The sequence below is a fragment of the Phascolarctos cinereus genome, unplaced genomic scaffold (assembly GCF_003287225.1).
Source record: "Phascolarctos cinereus isolate Bilbo 61053 unplaced genomic scaffold, phaCin_HiC Scaffold_2;HRSCAF=192, whole genome shotgun sequence".
Taxonomy (NCBI): Eukaryota; Metazoa; Chordata; class Mammalia; order Diprotodontia; family Phascolarctidae; genus Phascolarctos; species Phascolarctos cinereus.
This window is the reverse complement of record NW_027555625.1, coordinates 189,303,006-189,320,429: the sequence shown is the minus strand read 5'-3', so window position 1 is coordinate 189,320,429 and position 17,424 is coordinate 189,303,006. Positions and strand designations below refer to the sequence as shown.

Sequence of the window (17,424 nt, the reverse complement as noted above, 5' to 3'; positions counted from 1 at the left end):
ATGTTGTCATGACAAAAGCAGCATTTTTTGGCAGGGGTAGAAGAGGGGCTAGTCAACTCTTGCTTCATTTCTTCTGAGCTATTTAAGTGCATACAGTATAGCATAGCCCACAGGCCATTGGGAAAGCACTTTGTTAACTTTTGTGCTTTAAGACTTCTGCAAAGGATCTGATCTATATGCAGGGTTTTCATCCTGACAGGCTTTAGGTAGCAAATATATTATACATCGACTTCTATGACTATAGAAAACATAAAAAGGTCTTTTGTTTAGATCAATTTGTTATCAATATGAAGACAGTATGGCGGACTATGAGATGAAGATTAAAGATATATCTCATAGCCTGTTATACTGAAACAAGTTAAATTGAACACCAAGAATTAATTGATCAAACAAGAATCTATTAAGCACCAACTATATGCCAAAATTATGCTAAGGGCTAGGGATACAAAGTAAAAGCAAAAAATAAGACAAAACAAAACAAAACAAAAACAAAAACAATTAAAAAAACCCTATATTCAAGGACCTTATATTTTAATGGTGGATACAACACGTACCCATGGGGTACACTGAAGGGAAAAACAGAAGCAAGACAGGAGACAGGGAAAGGAAGGCAAAAGGTGGTGTTTGAGCTAAGTCTTAATGAAAATCAGGGATTCTAAGAGGCAGAGATGAGGAGGAAGAATATTTCATGCTTAGGGGCAGCTAGTACAAAGGCATGGAGTTGGAAGATGGAATGTGAATGTAAAGAACAAGTAATGTAGTAGGGCTGGAGTGTGTACAAGGGGATAAAATTAAGAAGACTGGAAATAGAGGAAGAAGGCAATGTGTGAAGAGCTTAACATTCCAAACAGGAGTCTACATTTGATTCAAGAGGTAATATGAAGGCACTGGACTTCACTGAGTTGAGTATCAGGGTGACAAGATGAAGTGAGTGGTTTAGGAAAATCACTTTGGCAACTCTGTGGAGGATGATTTGAGGTAGGGAGAAGTCTGTGGCAAGGAAGCTCAATAGGAGGCTATTGCAATAATGAACATAAGAGGTTAACAGGGCTTCAATTATGCTAAGTGAGTAGAGGGAAGGGGGTGTGTAGGAGACATACCCTAAAGATAGAAAGAAGAGCTCATGCTCCATTTGGAGTTAGTAAGAGTTAAAATTTGAAGATAACACTGAACTGTGAAGCAGAATGAAGAGAGGGTGTGTCTTCAGCCACATTAAGCAAGTTTAGAAGAGGGGTGAATTTGGTAGGAAACATATTTATTTCTGTTTTGAACATGCTGAGTTAGAGGTACCTACAGAAAATTTAGTTCAAAATAACCAATAGATAACTGATCATATGGAACTGGAGCTTAGGAGAGAGAATAGAGCTACGTATCCAGGTATGGAGATATTATTTCTATAGAAGATGATAATTCAACTCATGGGTCCTAATCCAATAACTAAATGAAAGGGAAAGAAAAAGACTTCTAAACAGCTTTCGTATTACACTCATAGTTAGCTGTCATGATATTGATAATGATCCAGCAAGAGAAATTGAGACAAAATGGTCATTCTGGTATACTGTACTTGTGTAGTTGGATATAAGGAGGGAAAGAAGAAAGACTTTTGAATTGCAGTAGAGATGGGAATATTTAGAGCTTTTCACCTCTCCATTTCTCTTCCCTTACATAAGCTTATTCTTCATTTGCACTGATCTCCAATCCCTTTTCCCCCCAATGAAATGCTTTATTACTTAAGTAATTAATTTTTAGTTACTTTCATTTTTTCAACATTCACTTTTATAAGATTTTGAGTTCTAAAATCCCCCTCCCCCCACAACAGCATGCAATCTGATATAGGTTATACACATAAAATCACAATAAACATATTTCCACATTAGTCATGTTGTGAAAGAAGAATCAGAACAAAAGGGAAAAACCATGAGAAAAAAACAAAAAATAACAAAAAAAAATTAAAAGAAAGAAAATAATATGCCTCCAACTGCATTCAGACTCCATAGTTCTTTCTCTGGATGTAGATAGCATTTTCCATCATGAGTCCTTTGGAATTATCTTAGACCATTGCATTGCTTCAAAGAGCTAAGTCTAACAAAGTTGGTCATTGCACAATGTAGCTGTTACCATGATGTACAATGTTCTCCTGGTTCTGTTCTCTTCACTCAGCAGCAGTTCATGCAAGTCTTTCCAGGTGTGTGACCTCCAGTCCTACAACCCTTCAATTTTCTCTTAGTCCATTTCCCCTGCATAAGCCTCTCTCCTCGTCATCTCAATTCCTTGGTGAACAAATTAAATTCTATACTGTCCTCCTCCCTTGGATCCATAGCCTCTTTATTATACTGCTGATTATGCCCACCAGGCCATTTATTGCCTTCAAGCCTATATATGTACTGCTGAACAAAGGTAGATAAATTCACACAACTGTTCTGACTAGTCACTACAAATTTATGTTATATAACCTCAACTGGACCCTCACTATTGCTAGGCAATCCTACAATTGCCTCCCTTATCAACTCACTCCCTTTCTCAACCAAACTGGAAAAAGTCATCTATATTAGTTGCTCATTTTCATCTTAACCTCTTAAAATCTGGCTTCTGACCTTGTCATTTCAATGAAACTCCTCTCTAAAGTCACCAATGACTTTAGTTGCCAAATCCAATAGGCTTTTTTTCAATCCTCATTCTCTTCGATTTGTCTTCAGCTTGTTAATCACTCTTTCTCCTCTTCTCTCTAGGTTTGGGAAACCATTCCATCCTGGTTTTCCTCTTACCTATCTATCCTCTCCTCTCTCTCCTTTGCTGGTTTTTCCTCCAGGTCATGACCTCTAACCTTAGTTGCCCCTGAATGTTCTGTCTTGAGCCCTTTTCTTTTTCCTCTATTTCACTGGTGATCTCATCAGTTCTCATGGATTTAATTAACATCTCTATGCTAATGATTTTCAACTCTACCTTTTCTGCCCCAATCTCTCTGTTGACCTCCAATTCCACATATCCAACTGCCTTTCAGACATCTTGAATTGGAGGACAAGGAAAGATCTTAAACTCAAAATATCCCAAAAGAACTCATTATCTTTCCACCTAAACCTCTTCCTTCTCTTATTTTCCTTGTTACTGTAGAACACAGCACCTTCTTCCTAGTCTCTCAGGTTGACAATCTGGGAGTCATCCTGGATCCTTCAGTATCTTTTAAACTGCCCCCACCCACCCCCATATCCAAGCTGTTGCCAAAGCCTGTCAATTTCACATTTGCAACATCTTTTTGAATACTACTGATCTCACTGACTTCCTTTTAAGTCCCAACTAAAATCTTACTTTCTGCAAGAAACCTTTCCCAACCCTCTTAATTATACTGCTTTCCCTCTTTTAATTATTTTCTATTTATTCTGTATATAGGTGCTTTGTATATATTTGTTTGCAGGTCATCTCCCCCAATCAATTCTAAGGTCCTTGAGGTCAGGGACTGTTTTTTGCCTCTTTTTGTATTTTCAGTGCTTAGCATAGTGCCTGGCACATAGCAGGCACTTAACACATGTTGATTGATTGACTGGATGTATAAGAGTGGGATTCCAACTAATAAACTAGTTATTAAGGGATTATAATATAACTTTGTATGTATGGACAAGTCTTTAATCATTTTGAAAAGACATTTTGTCAGTAGATGAATGGCAGATGATGACACTTGAAAGTACTTATTATTGGTTGAAAAATTCAAGTCACATATTTGGGCTTCATATAAAAGGAATAGTTAGTCCAGAAGTGAGCTCAGTCCAATAGTAGAGTACAATAAGCTTGGGAGTCATTGAGGAGACAGACTCTTGTAATCTAAACTAGAGTTAAGGGGGATGAGATGAGCTTAAAGGAAATGTTTCACTCCTCCACCCTCACTGATCATAAAATTTTAGAGAAGAAACTAGTACATGACAAACTATTCAATTCAAAGCAGAAAGACATACTGAGAACAAACAGATGATCACCAAGAGAAGCTACACTCAACAACTTAAATTACGGACAAGAAGACACAGAGAAGGAAATAATAGGGTAGCCACCAGAGGGAAGAAATAGCTTCAACCTTTTGCACCATGGAAGAATACTGGCTATGGACTTGAGAAAGCAACAGGGGTTATGAATTTTCCCTTTGGCCATGCTTACCCTTAGAACCCTGAGAGAGTTAAGTGTATAAGCCTTGCTTTTGGAAGTGGGAGCTGGGTAAGTGGCCTTGGAGGAGATACTATAGAGAGATAGAATTCAAGAAGAAGAGGAGGAAGAAAGGATTAAGAACAATGAATTAGGAAGAGGGAAGAGTTGGAGAGACAAGATGGTAGAAGTGGAGGGAGGAAACATAAAGAGGAAGAAAATTTGGCATAAGAGTGATGAGGTGTTGTGCCTTGGGAATTTGTTAGGATCACTATTCTGAAAACCTGGGGGGAAATGTGGCTCATGCCTAGCTGTTCTTTTCTATCTCTTGTTCTTTCTTCTCATTATCTAAGTACAGCAGAGTTTCTAATGGTCAAGGCAAGTGTATAGCTCTGTTTATGGAAGGGAAAGAAAGAAAAGTCTTTTAAAAATTTTTCTCTCATCAGCTGAAATTCTGAAACAGAGAAAAGAAAAGGCTGCTACACTCCTCAAATTTTGGTGCACACTACAAAAAAGAATACCTCAAGCTGAAAATAAGAGTAATCATAACATAACAGGACAGAAAAACTGGTTGCATGATTCTTCTGTCATTTCTTCCACTGAATCACAAAGTAGCTTGATACCAGACATGAGCATTTGCAAATTGTACTTATTGAGTCTTTAAGTTGTTTATTACCCATAAGTGAAAAACTCTTTAAGAATCCTATTACCCAAATGTATAGTAATATATTCTATATTTTAAAAAGTTGGGGGGAGTGTCACAAAATCATAGGAAGCTTCTCTTAAATATTTCAAATACAGAATGATGCACATAGTTGGATGATTTGAAGGCTCTTAAGATCATCACTACATGATAGTGTAGTGGAAAAGAAATAACATTTGGACTCAGAAGACCAGGTTTCTAATCCTGGTTTACTTTCTACCTGTATGACCTTGGGATGACATAGCTATGAAGGTAGAATTATCTTTAAAAGTCATATAGTTCAACCTCACTCATTTTACAAAGTAGATTGAAGCTTAGAAAAGTTAAATGATTTGCCCAAGGTGACACAGGTAGGGTTATAGGATCATAGATCAAGGGTCAGAAGGGAATTTAGAGACAATCTAGTCCAACCCTATTGTTTTACAGATGAGGAAACAGGGAGTTTAGGTGATTTTCCCAAGATAACACAATTAGTGAGTAGTAGAGACTAGATTTAAACCAATGACTTCTGACTTTGAATGTAGATTCCTTTCCATAGTACCAATTCACTTAACTTCTCTAGACCTCAGTTTCCTTCTCTGGAAAATAACAAGAATTTATTAAACTCTTACTATGTACCAGGCACTGTGCTAGACACTGGGAATAGATACAAAGACAAAAAACTCCCTGCCTTCAAGGAGCTTACATTCTAATGGAGGTGCTAACCCCCACGTATATAGATAGATTAATATATTGTCCTTTTAAGATACTGTTCCCTTTGTATGGGACAGTTTAGTGATAAAAGGAGCACCAGGCTACTAAGTAGCAGCAAAGTGTGGATTCACTTCTACTTCTCCATTTCAAGGCAGAAGTGGCATAAGAGGAAGACAGATGTGGGAGACACTTCACCCTTGCTCAGCACTAAGGGACCCTGAAGAACAATCATTGTGAATGAAGCTCTTTAATTCACTTAAATCATTTTTTTTCTCCGATCAATCAGGTATAACTTAATTGAAACTTTCTGTCAACTGCCTGTTTCTAGCAGCTTTTTCATTGCTCTTCTCTTTAATTCTTTTACTTGGCTTCCTATAGTATTTCCTGGGCTATGTTCTTCTTTCCAGTTCCCTTCTTTTCAATGGCTTAAATGACAATCTCCTGATTTCTCAGTTTTACCTTTCAACTCTCACTATGAAATTGAAAATTTTTTTTTTGGCCTTAGGTTCAAAATGTTTATATGATTTCTATTTTGTAAAGTTTCATTCTCTTTAATCAACTAGCTGCATGCAAATGAGCTGAAGTGCCATAATCATCTGCAGCTGTAAGTCCTCAACATGGTCCAGTATGTCATTATGAGTTCTTGAAGCTGTTTCTTCATACTCATAACTTTATACTTTAAAATAAATAGAAGTTCTTTCTCTGCTTCTATAACACATCAAGCTGTTCATATACAAGTAAGGCATTATTCAACTTCATTCAAAAGGTGATTTGAGCAATTATATTTACACTACCATTCATTTTCTGTCCAAAATGCCTGAAAGAGCCTTTGAAAGCTGTCTTTGTTCACATGCACATTTTTTTCTACTCCTTTCAGGCATTAAAATATTTATCCAAAACAGCAGCAATTGCTTACATCATTTGACAGTTCATATAACTCATTTGCTTCATGTCAAAATACTTTTTCTGCTCCTTTTATCACTAAACTTAATTTTTTTGTCTTTGTATCTATTCCCAGTGTCTAGCACAGTACCTGGTACATAGTAAGAGTTTAATAAATTCTTGTTCCACTCTAATCATTTTGCAGAGAAGGAAATTGAGGTCTAGAGAAGCTAAGTGAATTGGTACTGTGGAAAGGAATCTACATTCAAAGTCAGAAGTCATTGGTTTGAATCTTGTGTCTACTACTTACTGATTGTATTATCTTGGGAAAATCACCTAAACTCTATGTTTCCTCATCTGAACCATCGTCTTACACCTTTGCCTTTGTAGACCATAAGTAGGGTAAGTCTGGGAACGGATTTTTGTTTGGTTCTTTGTATCTCCAGCACCTAGTATAGTGCCTTGCACTCAGTAGGCATTTAATAAATACTTGAATTAAATGAGAAAAAAGTTCTCTTTACATAAGAAAAATTATAGTATTAAAAAAACAGTTTTGCTCTTGTACTCAAAGTAATATTTGATCACATTAAATTGTGTACAAGTGAATGTATTCCTATATTAAATATACGCTTGTCTTTTGATGTCAAGTCAGTGGTTTCCATGAATACCATTATTTTAGACACTTTTCTGCTTTGACTAGAAGGATTAAAATTTGGCAGAGATGATCACACATCTTTGAAACATACCATGGAAGATAATACATTGTTATTTAATATTATTAAATCCTAACAACATAATTAGCTTTCAACAATGCAAAAAAGAAACATAATCTGTATTGTAGAGGAGCTACTCCCCTTTAATTAATATTGAACATGTGTTATTGTCTGAATGCTTCATGTCACGGCAGTTTGATAGCAGCATTTGATAAAGACTACTTATTAACTTGGTTGTTCATCTAAATTCCAAGCCAATCTTGTTTTTATATACTATCATTATTTTTTTTCCTGAATAACATCAGAACATAATCATATGCCTTTGGGAGTCCTTTTTTTCCTTTAACAAGCAGCATACAATTCTGTCCTCCTATGTTTTAGAATTGGAGGGGATTGTAGAGGTTACAGAGTTCATCCTACTAATAACAGATGAGAGAACTAAGGACTACAGCAGGGCAGCAAATTTCTCAAACTCACATAGCTCGTTAGGAACAGAATTTGGATTAAAATCCAGGTACCCTGAGTTCAAATCCTGTATTCTGTATACCATTATTGCTTTCTGTCCTTTATTTTCAATGAGGACCAATGATATCATTGGGTGATGTCATGACTTATGTGTGAATTGGATTTAAGTGAGGCAGAGTTGCATGAAATTGTCAGCCTCACTGTCTTTTCCAGGGTCATCAAAGTCCAATAGCAAGAAAAAAGCCAAAACAACTGGTGATGGCCCAGGATGCAGTGGATGATCTTGGCACATTCAATGTTTGACCAAGCTCTAGGTGTTTCACAGTGCCTACTTCAGTTGCCTTCATGGCACTGGAATAAGTTGTTCTCATCTGCCCATTCTACCAGGGAAGGTCTTTTTATGCTTTGGGAGACATCCACCTAACTCATTGACAAGCTTGTTGGTTACCCTCAGCCTGATTTACCCCATCTGTCAAAAAGGTTTAACGGGTTATGGGCCCTGTGAGTTTTTTGGAGCCACAAGTGAGAGTTAAATGTCAGATAGATACCAAAAGTGAGAAGTCTTGAAAAGGCCTTGGCAAGCCCTCATACCAGAGGTGCTAGTCCTCCTTGAACACCTCATTTTATTCTATATACTCTACTACCACTACCACCATCTCAGTACTACTACTACTACTACTACTACTACTACTACTACTACTACTACTACTACTACTACTACTACTACTACTACTACTACTACTACTTCTTTTCTTCTTCTTTTTTATCCTGAGGATTCCTTTGTCGATGGATCTTCTATCTGCTGGAGCTATTCCTCCACCTCTACCCCTCTAATTTCCAGTGTACTAATGTAACAATCAGGCTGTCCATCTGCTCTCTTCTGTTTTTATTGTATAACTAGCTCACTTCATAGTTGTCATCAACATTGTCTTTTAATGCCACTTCTCACTTAAAAGTTGTCATGTGTTGTGTTACTGTTTGCTTATATACATCTTTCATTTCCTCTTTGGGTTATTTATAATTTTGATTCCTTTGAGACCATGATGTTGTGTTACACAGCCAAACACAATTGTCAGGAGAACACTGATTGGTGTTGAAGTGATGACTTTTGGGGAAGGGAGGAATGTACAATTAAGAATCATCTAGGGCAGCTAGGTGGCACAATGGATAGAGCACAGGCCCTGAAGTCAGGAGGACCTGAGCTCAAATACCGCCTCATGCCTAACACTTGACACTTACTAGCTGTGTGAGCCTGGGCAAGTCACTTAACCCCAGTTGCCTAAAAAAGCAACCCCCCAAAAAAAAACCCCCAAAAAACAAAACAAAGAATCATCCAAAAGACCGCACAGTTACTGAAAAAGGACTCAATTTCTCTGTTCTCTATACAATTTTGGGTCCAACTCATCATCCATCTATACTGCTTATGCCAGACAAAGGCTAAATACAAAAATGACTTTGATGCCCATCTAACTTAGCCATAGCTAAGTGATATTAAAAAAAATTTATTTTGTTTTTCTCATGTGGATGGCTAGACCAATTTCTTTCACGTTGATGTTGGTTTCACTTAGAAGGCTTTGACGTGCTTAAAGGTTTAATAGTACTAGACAAAGCTAACTATGGGTAATAGTTAGAGGGTGTACTGAGGAAAGAAACCACAAAGGAGAAGGACTTAAGTCCTTGTATTACCTGAAAAAAATCCAGCTATATTTAGTTTGGAGAAAAAAAAAACTCAGAAAGTATATCGTAGCTATGTTCAAATGCTGTCTTATAGAGGAGGAATTAGACTTATTCTGGTTGGGTCTAATGAAAATGATGAGTAACAATGGGTAGAAGTTGCAGAGGCGAGTTTAGGCCTGAAGTTCAGAAAGTCAGGAAAAATGTCCTAACAATTAGTTGTCAAAATATGGAATGGGCTATCTCAGGAGCTAATGGCTATATGCAAAATTTTAAGTTTTAATATTGCTACCAAGAAAGTATGTAAAAAAAGCCTCTAAGAGGGCAGCTAGTTGGTGCAGTGGATAGAACACCAGCCCTGGAGTCAGGAGGACCTGAATTCAAATCCAGCCTCAGACACATAAACACCTACTAACTGTGTGACCCTGGGCAAGGCACTTAACCCCATTGCCTAGTCAAAAAAAGAAAAAAAAGCCTCTAAGACAAGTAAAACATGGACATCCATTTCCATCTTATAACTCAGAAACACAAATTAAATTCAAACTTTCCAAAGTATCTCTATCTTTCCAATAAGGACCAGATATGGACAATTTGAGCCCTTAAGGAAAATTTTGTCCCCCCAGAAGTCAAAAGTAACCACAAGCTTATAACAGAAGGATTTTAGCCAGACTTAAAGGTGGCATTCTATCTTATGAACCAATTATATGGTCGTGTGCGTGCTAATAGAGTGGTGACTGACAAAGCAAACTCCCTTTATTTGGGTTCAGTCGATAATATTAGAGCAACTGTTAAATATTGTAGCACTTAGGAAATTCATTTTGAATGATTAAAAAAAAGGTGCTCCATGAAATTTTTGTTTTAGAAAACAACCTCTGAAACTGAGACAGTGTGTCTCTGTCATCTTAAATTTAAGCTGACATCATTCAACATTGCTGATGCTCAGCCATATAGTTTCTATCTCCCCCATGACATCCACTGGCTTGCAACATAAAACATTCCTCGCAGTGTCTCAGTCTTTTCATTTATTGGATGGAACAAGTCTTCCTTTTAACTTGAAGAAAAAAATGCCAACCACGGCTACTGGAAAATTTAGGAAAAGTCAAGAAAAACTCTTTTAAAAGTCTCCATGTTAATGAGGTGGTTCAAGCATGGTACATAATGAAAAATAAATATTTTATACTCATGGTGCCACCATCCTTGGCTCTTATGAATGTTACTATAAGGTTACCATGTCTAATAGTTATGCTGTATAATATGCTGAGAAGTTTAACAAAAACATCACAATCTTTCCCTCTCAACTCACTGTTAAAAAGGAATAATAAACCCTGTTTTTATTTCTATTATTCTCCCTATGTTCCTGAGGAATTGGGATGGTCTATGTTGAATCACAGAATAAACATTATTATAAAGGAAACATCACAGAAAAGCATCAACACAAATCTGTGTTTATATCTATCTATCCATATCCATATATATGTTATGTATATATATGTATAAAACCCATGTAACAAAAAAAATAATTTGATGGACTTCCCATCTAAGTATACCATAGCTGTCATTACACACACACACACACACACACACACACACACACACACACACACACACATACATACACACAGTATATATGCATACACACTTAGCACAATGCCTGGCACATCGAAGGCACTTAAATTTTTTATTAAATTGAAATGTTTATTAAATTAATACATAAGTAAATATACATAATATATAAATAAGTATGATATATAGCTAAATGTAATAGATACCTAAATTACTGAATTAAATTAATATTTTTTCATTAGTTAAATTACTCAGGATATAAAATGGCCATCAAGAAAAGATAATGAGAAATAGAACTAAAGATCATCAGTCAAGCAAACCAACCTTTCTCCAAGTCTTTGGTGTTTGCTAGCTCATCAGCCAGCATTTTTGTTTTACAGAATAAAACATTTTCTAATGGGTGACGTGTCCAGTGCAAACATTTTGCACTTGGTCCAAACCTACCCTACACCTCTATACAAATTGAACTCAAGACAGCAGATTGAATTCTAAATTGTTAAGGTGGTAGATTTCTTTAGCCAGATCTGACAGAAATGGAACATGTCTTAAGTGACAGTTTTTAAATGCTCCATTTACATTAATATACCTCATAAATCTGCATCTGACTTCCCACAAATACCCAGGGAAAACACAATTCACTGACAGACCTACATGCTTGTTTGAGGCTTATATGTTAATAGTTTTGAATTTATGGAAATAGATCATATTGATTACTGGAACTAGGGAAGAACTTAGATGACACCTAGAGAAACTCCCTCATTTGAAACATGATGAAACAAAGATCTAGATAAGACAAAATAATTACTCAGGATCACCCACAGAGTCAGTGGCAGACTTCTTTATTGACTAACGTTATTTTCTGGTCGTACACTGGACACCTCACGAGACGGTATTCAACCTCTATGTCACACACCATTCTGTAGGATCTTAGGATCACAGATGTAGTGTCAAAAGGGTCCTCAGAGGCCATCCAGTCAAACCTCCCTCATTTTATAGTTGAAGCAAATAAGACCCAAGTAAGTTAAGTGATTTGCCTAAAATAACACATCATTGGAGGGATTTGAACTTCTCATGCTCCTGAGTCAGTGTGCTTTCTCCTGTAATGATAATGCTAGTTCTCTTTATAAAACAAGAGGGAAGGTGAATGGGAGCATTTCGTACATAGAGCAGTTTATCCCAGTATGGATCTTATTACTTCCATAGAACTAAAAATGATCTGTCAAGTTGATAATTCAGTCACAAAAAGACCTACTACATATATAATGAAGAGGTTCTATAACTTTTTACCTCATTCATTCATTCAATAATTAATTCATTCATTGAATCACAAAATGTTATAATTATATGGGACATTAGCAGTCATCTAGCATAACTCACATAGTCAAGGAATCCTCTCTAAAAAAAATGATGATTTTAGCCAACCTTTACTTGAAGACTTCCAGAGACAAGGAACCAACATCTCTTAAGGCTGCCCACTCCACTTTTGAATAGCTCTAATCACTAGGAAGCTTTTCCTGACATCAATCTTAAAATGACATCTTTCTAACTTTAACCTTTACTAATGTAAATTGAGGCAGTTAGGTGGTGCAATGGATGGAGAGCCTAATCTGCAGTCAGGAAGACCTTGTGATTCTTTATAATCATCACTGTCCCATTCATTAAAAAAACACTGATTAAACACTTATTATGTTCAGGGTTCTTTGCTAAGTATGGAGCTACAAGGATAGATATGACATTGAGTCTGACCTCAAGAATTCTATAAACTAATGGGAAGAAGACACATACAAAAGTTACGGTCATATAAGGGAGAACAAGGTAAACACAAAAAAGGTCCAGATAAAACCCTGTGGAAAATTAAAGAAAGATCACTTTTGCCTAAAGACAAAAGGAGAGAGAAGGTTTTGTGGAGGCAAAGGTACATGAATTGGGTTTAGTGTTCATTGTAAGATGTAATGTTCTGGGGGGGTTGAGTCTGTTCCAGGTACAGAGAGGGGATAATATGAAATAGACATGGACCTAGGGGGTGCCAGGCTGATAAGAATACTCTAGTTTGACTTGAATATATAGGGCTAATCTAGGTGGGAGCGGATTATGAAGGCCCTAAATTCTAAAATCAGGGCAATATGGGAAGAGATAGAGACCCACTGAAGGTATTATACTAGAGGAATAACCTTATCAGAGTGGTGAAGCATGAAGATGATGACAGACACATGCAAGAGAAATCAGACTAGTGAAAGACGAAGTAGGGAGTGATTAATATAGGCTCATGTGAGAAGATGTAGCCAAGTTTACTAGAAAGAATATGTCATCTTACTATTCATTGGCTTATAAAAGTGAGAATACTGAGAACACATTAGATAAAAGACTCTGTAGGAGAAATCATCCACCTCAGAAAAGTAACTAAATATGCCCCTTTAAATACACTTGGTTTTATTTACCCTGGATAGATTATTCACTGAGTTTCATTTCAAGGGGAATTAAGAACTTTCATTTAGTGAGACATAAGGCATATAATAAGTATACTGCCAAATTCTATAAATTAACTTGTTTAAAACATCCAAGTGAAACATCTCCAGGATATCAGACTAAAGCAGCAAAAATTAATTCCTTCAATTGATAGACTTCTCTGGGTTACCAAAATATCTGGTTCTTAGCTAATAATGATTCTCTTACCTAACTCAAAAATCAAATAGCTCAGACCTTACTTATAGTAGTTACCGATAAATATTTAGTAAGTTGGGGAAAGGAAATAAAATTAAAGCAGAAAAAGGTTATCTTCTGAATTTTGCCATGTTACCATAATAATAAAAACCTAGTAGCCCCATGACCTGTGTGCATGTATGTGGGAGAGAGAAAGAAAGAGAGACACAGACAGAAACAGAGGGAGACAGAAAGACAGAAAGAGAGACAAAGACAAACAGAGACAGAGAGACATAAAGGAAACAGAGGCAGAGGCAGAGAGACAGAAAAAAAACATTAGAATCCTAGGCTAGTGCTGGTATAAATTGGCCTTTTTTATCATCTGGTAAAGCTTGTTATCTTTGAAGAAAAACGAGTCAGGAGAGATTTCTTCATGGCAGAACAGTATGGCTGAAGTGGTCTAATTTTCCCGGGTGGCTTCTCCTATATTGTATGTGTACTCAGGGGTAGGGCAGAGCGTCAGGACCCTGGTTGTGTTGCTAGAAGTCCTTGGCATTGAAAACAATGAAATATTTGGTAGTCATGGATATATCAAAAAAATATATTTGAACCCTATGCTTAGCCACTTGGGTGAGCCTGTGCTAAAGGTCATGAAAATCTGATAGCCACTCCTATACAGTCAAGAGCATTTTACTGCATTTTGATTTTTATAAGCTAATCCTTGTCTATAGAGAATCTGGTGTGGGTTCAAATTTTCAATAGGGACATCTCAACTGATAGCATGTGCTACACCTTTTGCTCAATGTACAAATTACACGTTAGAATCATAGGATCAGACCTATATAGGTCCTTAGAGATGATAAAGTAGAAATCTTTCACTTTACAAAGGAGGAAACTAAGACTCAGAAAGGTCAAATGACTTGCCCAAGGTCACAAAAGTAATAAGTAACAGGGCTAGGATCTGAAGCTAGGTCCTTGGAATCCAATTTTTTTACACAACAGAATGAAGTATGGTTATGCTACAATAGAGAGGATTTTAGCAATATTCATTCCTCCAAGATATATATGGCATTTGCTGATCTGCTTTGGTAAGGTAAGCTGATAACCAGGTGCTCCCTACATTGATGAAATCACAGGTCTGATTTAAAAAAAAAGAAAGAAAAGCAAAGCAATTAGTGAGCTGTCTGAATTTTTTTCCCCTTGAAGCAGTCTAAAATTTCTTTAAGGCCTTTGCCTCCTTCAAACATTGTAAAAACAGCTGTCAGTAAAGAAAGACATGAGAGATCTCATGTGGCTGTCCCTGGTCTCCTAAGAAACTTAGAATGTTACTTAGTTTGGTTGACTGCCCTTGACTGAAGGAGCTAATTCCATGGAAATATTTCAAATGATTCAATGCTCTGTACAACCAGATCTTTGGTTGTACAGACACAGCCATAAAGCTACCACAGAAACAAAACCAAAACCATTATGTCCACTTTTTATAGGGGAGGCTGCCTTCTTGTACTGTTGAGAATCTCCATTGAGAAGGTTCAAGAAAGCTGTGGTGTTTTTTTTTTTTTGGCAAGGCAACTGGGGTTATGTGACTTGCCCAGGGTCACACAGCTAGTAAGTGTCTATGTCAAGTGTCTGGTCTGAGACTGGATTTGAACTCAGGTCCTCCTGACTCCAGGGCCAGTGCTCTATCCACTTTGCCACCTAGCTGCCCCAGGCCTTTTTTTCCCCTGTGTTTTGTTTTAACATTCTCAAATATAGACCAAAGATCAAACTATCACAGAAATAGATTTTTTTTTGAGGGAAGGAAGTGTGTCAAGGATAAGAGCCCCCATTTCCTAAATTTCTTTCTTTACCCCTTGACTTCTTAGTCTGTACTAACTACTCTAAGGAACATTCTGTGTTCCTTCAGTCATGTACACAGGGGATCTCAAATTTTCTGTTTGATGACATTTTGTCTTGGTTGTTCCTCCCTCTCTGCACCATCTGGCTCCTTGACAATCTTTGTTTCAGCAGAACAGCTTCATTCCTATCAATAATAAATGCTGTAGGTCCCAGGGCTCTTTGCTGATGAAGCTTAGCACAGAGGCTTTAGCTTCAGAAACACGTCAAAATTACTTCTACTCTTTCAAGTCCTCAATCAGTTTTTAATCTACTCTTGCAACCAAGTTCAACTCTCAACTATCTATATTCAGGGTCTCATACTAATCTTTTTCTTCCATGGCAAAGAAATTATTTTTCCATAGAATTTATCAACATAGACCCTGAACAAGTGTAATATTCATGTGATTGTCTCATTTAACTACATCAATTATTGTCCATTAACTGGTCTTCACTTTTGCAGGCTAATCTATCTTTTGTGGTTATATGTAAATACAAGAGTATCAAACATTTGTGCATTTAAACTGGCCACAAAAGTGAAGCTGATTATTTTTAAAATAATACAGACCGTTCGCTTTTCCTTTCAAAAAACATTGAAGCATTTTAAGGGGAGGCGTTTGATGTTACTTTTAGCAATAATCTGATACACACTTTCCCCTCTCTAAGAAGGTTGCGGCTACTGTTATCATTGTTGTTGTTGTTGCCTTGTTTCAGTCGTGTTGAACTCTTCCTTCTCTCCCCACCCCCCTTTTTTTTTGGCAAGATACTAGAGTGGTTTGCTACTTCCTTCTCCAATTCATTTTGCAGATGAGGAAATTAAGACAGAGTTAAGTGACTTGCCCAGAGTCACACAGCTAGTAAGTGTCAGACCAGTTTTGGACTCAGATCTTCCTTACCCCAGGCCTGGTATTATATTCATTATGCCACCTAGATGCCCTCTAAGAAGTTTAGCTCTGCTAAGCCATCCTTGACTGATCTAAAATCATACTTTATGAAGGGCTTTTAAATTTGTAAAACATTATCTCAATTCTTCCTCACAAGAACCCAATGAAGCATTGCAAGAAATATTATTACCATTTTATGGATGAAGAAACTAAGACCCAGAAAGGACAAAGTAGATTGAACATAGTCATCTTGCTGATAAATGTAAGAGACAGGATTCAAGCTCAGGTGTCTCTTGGTACCAAGTGTGGTATAAGCAGTATCTGAATCCTTATCTCAATGCAAGTTAAGTTAACTTTCCCTTAAAAAGGTATTAGGACATAAGTTGAGATGGTTGACTCAGGGAACTAAAAAAGTTTTGATGTTACTTCCTCAACTCCTAAGTACAAAGTAGAAACAAAGCACTCCATGGGCACTCTGTTGATTGGCTGGTAGATCATAATGGGTGACTTGGGCAAGAGAGCTTCACCCAACTAAATTGACTTGATATCCTCAATGCCTATATTTCCTGAATACCCTTCAACAGTTATGAGTTAAGTATTTTTTTTTTTTGGTGGGGCTAGGCAATGGGGTTAAGTGACTTGCTTAGGGTCACACAGTAAGTGTCAAGTGTTTAAATCTGGATTTGAACTCAGTTCCTCCTGACTCCAGGGTCAGTGCTCTATCCACTTCACCATCTAGTATCCATTTATATGATTTCATTTATATAAATTCTATGCTATATATCCTGCAGTCACTAACAATCACCTAAATTGATGGAACTCCATTAGTATTAACGCTTAAAATATGGATCCTGAAGTCCAATATCCTTTAACACCCTTCACTCAATACCTTATAGTGGAAAAATGCACTTTACAAATTTTTTCAGTCACAAGGATTGAAACAAAAAGGAATTGGAGGGCCTTTCTTAATGAACAAAAAAAATCCAATTAACAATATTCTAGTTAATTTAGGTTTAAAGAAAACAATTTTATCTCCAGACTTCTAAAAAATCCACATTATTATGTTTTCTTAGCACCATAGAGTATACAGAAATATTATATTTCTACTTGTCATATATTATTAAAAAAAACCCCACAATTAGAAGTTACCTGAAAATTTAATAGAAAGTTGATCATCTTGGGTCATGAAACTGATGTGTAACTGAAC

The 17,424-nt window shown here is 36.7% G+C and overlaps 1 protein-coding gene across 1 annotated transcript in view; it reads right to left on the bottom strand.

Moving 5' to 3' along the window:
- SNTG2 (syntrophin gamma 2) overlaps positions 1–17,424 on the bottom strand; it is a 639,175-nt gene that overhangs the window by 21,075 nt on the left and 600,676 nt on the right. The window lies entirely within an intron of this gene.